The sequence below is a fragment of the Rutidosis leptorrhynchoides genome, chromosome 8 (genome assembly GCF_046630445.1).
Source record: "Rutidosis leptorrhynchoides isolate AG116_Rl617_1_P2 chromosome 8, CSIRO_AGI_Rlap_v1, whole genome shotgun sequence".
Taxonomy (NCBI): Eukaryota; Viridiplantae; Streptophyta; class Magnoliopsida; order Asterales; family Asteraceae; genus Rutidosis; species Rutidosis leptorrhynchoides.
In genome coordinates, this window is record NC_092340.1 from 305,231,046 (window position 1) to 305,235,346 (window position 4,301).

Below are 4,301 nucleotides of genomic sequence, written 5' to 3' on the forward strand. Positions count from 1 at the left end.
TGTTAAGACTTGATTAATTGAAATATGTTTCATATAGACAATTGACCACCCAAGTTGACCGGTGATTCACGAACGTTAAAACTTGTAAAAACTATATGATGACATATATATGGATATATATATAGTTAACATGATACTATGATAAGTGAACATATCATTAAGTATATTAACAATGAACTACATATGTAAAAACAAGACTACTAACTTAATGATTTTTAAACGAGACATATAAGTAACGATTATCGTTGTAAAGACATTTAATGTATATATATCATATTAAGAGATATTCATACATGATAATATCATGATAATATAATAATTTAAAATCTCATTTGATATTATAAACATTGGGTTAACAACATTTAACAAGATCGTTAACCTAAAGGTTTCAAAACAACACTTACATGTAACGACTAACGATGACTTAACGACTCAGTTAAAATGTATATACATGTAGTGTTTTAATATGTATTTATACACTTTTGAAAGACTTCAATACACTTATCAAAATACTTCTACTTAACAAAAATGCTTACAATTACATCCTCGTTCAGTTTCATCAACAATTCTACTCGTATGCACCCGTATTCGTACTCGTACAATACACAGCTTTTAGATGTATGTACTATTGGTATATACACTCTAATGATCAGCTCTTAGCAGCCCATGTGAGTCACCTAACACATGTGGGAACCATCATTTGGCAACTAGCATGAAATATCTCATAAAATTACAAAAATATGAGTAATCATTCATGACTTATTTACATGAAAACAAAATTACATATCCTTTATATCTAATCCATACACCAACGACCAAAAACACCTACAAACACTTTCATTCTTCAATTTTCTTCATCTAATTGATCTCTCTCAAGTTCTATCTTCAAGTTCTAAGTGTTCTTCATATATTCTACAAGTTCTAGTTACATAAAATCAAGAATACTTTCAAGTTTGCTAGCTCACTTCCAATCTTGTAAGTTGATCATCCAACCTCAATAAATCTTTGTTTCTTACAGTAGGTTATCATTCTAATACAAGGTAATAATCATATTCAAACTTTGGTTCAATTTTTATAACTATAACAATCTTATTTCAAGTGATGATCTTACTTGAACTTGTTTTCGTGTCATGATTCTGCTTCAAGAACTTCGAGCCATCCAAGGATCCGTTGAAGCTATATCCATTTTTATCTTTTCCAGTAGGTTTATCCAAGGAACTTAAGGTAGTAATAATGTTCATAACATCATTCGATTCATACATATAAAGCTATCTTATTCGAAGGTTTAAACTTGTAATCACTAGAACATAGTTTAGTTAATTCTAAACTTGTTCGCAAACAAAAGTTAATCCTTCTAACTTGACTTTTAAAATCAACTAAACACATATTCTATATCTATATGATATGCTAACTTAATGATTTAAAACCTGGAAACACGAAAAACACCGTAAAACCGGATTTACGCAGTCGTAGTAACACCGCGGGCTGTTTTGGGGTTAGTTAATTAAAAACTATAATAAAATTTGATTTAAAAGTTTTTATTCTGAGAAAATGATTTTTATTATGAACATGAAACTATATCCAAAAATTATGGTTAAACTCAAAGTGGAAGTAAGTTTTCTAAAATGGTCATCTAGACGTCGTTCTTTCGACTGAAATGACTACCTTTACAAAAATGACTTGTAACTTATTTTTTCGACTATAAACCTATACTTTTTATGTTTAGATTCATAAAATAGAGTTCAATATGAAACCATAGCAATTTGATTCACTCAAAACGGATTTAAAATGAAGAAGTTATGGGTAAAACAAGATTGGATAATTTTTCTCATTTTAGCTACGTGAAAATTGGTAACAAATCTATTCCAACCATAACTTAATCAACTTGTATTGTATATTATGTAATCTTGAGATACCATAGACACGTATACAATGTTTCAACCTATCATGTCGACACATCTATATATATTTCGGAACAACCATAGACACTCTATATGTGAATGTTGGAGTTAGCTATACAGGGTTGAGGTTGATTCCAAAATATATATAGTTTGAGTTGTGATCAATACTGAGATACGTATACACTGGGTCGTGGATTGATTCAAGATAATATTTATCGATTTATTTATGTACATCTAACTGTGGACAACTAGTTGTAGGTTACTAACGAGGACAGCTGACTTAATAAACTTAAAACATCAAAATATATTAAAAGTGTTGTAAATATATTTTGAACATACTTTGATATATATGTATATATTGTTATAGGTTCGTAAATCAACCAGTGGCCAAGTCTTACTTCCCGACGAAGTAAAAATCTGTGAAAGTGAGTTATAGTCCCACTTTTAAAATCTAATATTTTTGGGATGAGAATACATGCAGGTTTTATAAATGATTTACAAAATAGACACAAGTATGTGAAACTACATTCTATGGTTGAATTATCAAAATCGAATATGCTCCTTTTTATTAAGTCTGGTAATCTAAGAATTAGGGAACAGACACCCTAATTGACGCAAATCCTAAAGATAGATCTATTGGGCCTAACAAACCCCATCCAAAGTACCGGATGCTTTAGTACTTCGAAATTTATATCATATCCGAAGGGTGTCCCAGAATGATGAATATATTCTTATATATGCATCTTGTTAATGTCGGTTACCAGGTGTTCACAATATGAATGATTTTTATCTCTATGTATGGGATGTGTATTGAAATATGAAATCTTGTGGTCTATTATTATGATTTGATATATATAGGTTAAACCTATAACTCACCAACATTTTTGTTGACGTTTTAAGCATGTTTATTCTCAGGTGATTATTAAGAGCTTCCGTTGTCGCATACTTAAATAAGGATGAGATTTGGAGTCCATGCTTGTATGATATTGTGTAAAAACTGCATTCAAGAAACTTATTTTGTTGTAACATATTTGTATTGTAAACCATTATGTAATGGTCGTGTGTAAACAGAATATTTTAGATTATCATTATTTGATAATCTACGTAAAGCTTTTTAAACCTTTATTGATGAAATAAAGGTTATGGTTTGTTTTAAAATGAATGCAGTATTTGAAAAACGTCTCATATAGAGGTCAAAACCTCGCAACGAAATCAATTAATATGGAACGTTTTTAATCAATAAGAACGAGACATTTCACACACTGCTCACAACTAATTCGTATTGAGTGAATATCCTTAGTCATCTTTTCCATTCGTCTCTCGACAGCATCTATCTTTGCGGAAATGAAATCTAAGTCATGGCTAGAATCGGCTCTAGCTGCTTTTGATGATCTAACGATATCTTTTTCTTGGTGCCACTCATGTGAGTGGGAAGTAGTGTTATCGATAATTTTGTAAGCATCAGTTTCGGTTTTCTTCATAATAGAACCACCAGCTGCTATATCTATGTCTTTCCTTGTAGTGATGTCGCATCCTTGGTAGAATATTTGTACTATTTGACAGGTGTCTAAACCATGTTGCGGACATCCTCTTAATAATTTTCCAAATCTTGTCCATGCCTCATATAGAGTTTCATTTGGCTTCTGTGTGAACGTAACAATTTCTCCTTGAAGTCTTACGGCTTTAGATGCCGGAAAGAATTGTTTAAGAAATTTTTCAACTAAAACGTCCCATGTATCAATCGCCCCTTCAGGTAACGATTCCAACCAATCTTTGGCTTCTCCCTTTAAAGTCCAGGGAAATAACATGAGATATATCTGTTCATCCTCAACTTCTCTTATTTTAAATAGTGTGCAAATCTTATTAAAGGTACGAAGATGTTCATTTGGATCTTCCTTCGGCGCACCACTAAATTGGCATTGATTAGTCACCATGTGTAGAATTTGTCCTTTGATTTCATAATCTGGCGCATTAATGTCTGGATGAGTAATTGCGTGACCTTGGCCAGTGCGTTTAGCTCTCATTCGGTCTTTCATACTTAAAGGTTCTAGATTTTCCATAATTGAATTTTTTGAATCGGAATCACTAGAGGATTCTGATTTAATGGTTCGTTCCTTAACAATCTCTGTTTGAATGATTGGTGGTTCCGGAGGAAAATTTAATGGTTCAGGATCTATGAATTGTCCCTGAATATTCTCCGGATTCTCAATTGTGAGGTCGGGTTCAAAAAATGGATTATCGGAAATTTGAATTGGAGTACTTGGTCGACTGGATGACGATTCTAAAGAAAAATCAACGGCGGTAGTAATATTAGCTAGATGTCTTGATCGAGTTACAGGTGGTGAACGTATAAAAGGTGGTGAACGTCTTGCTCAGTGCATTCACTGAATATCCTATTAG

At 31.9% G+C, this 4,301-nt stretch overlaps 1 non-coding gene across 1 annotated transcript; it reads left to right on the plus strand.

Moving 5' to 3' along the window:
* The first annotated feature begins 3,470 nt into the window (after positions 1–3,470).
* Positions 3,471–3,577, plus strand: LOC139865167 (small nucleolar RNA R71). Its single transcript, XR_011764690.1, has one exon. It is a non-coding gene; the product is annotated as a small nucleolar RNA R71 (small nucleolar RNA).
* Positions 3,578–4,301: the final 724 nt, after the last annotated feature.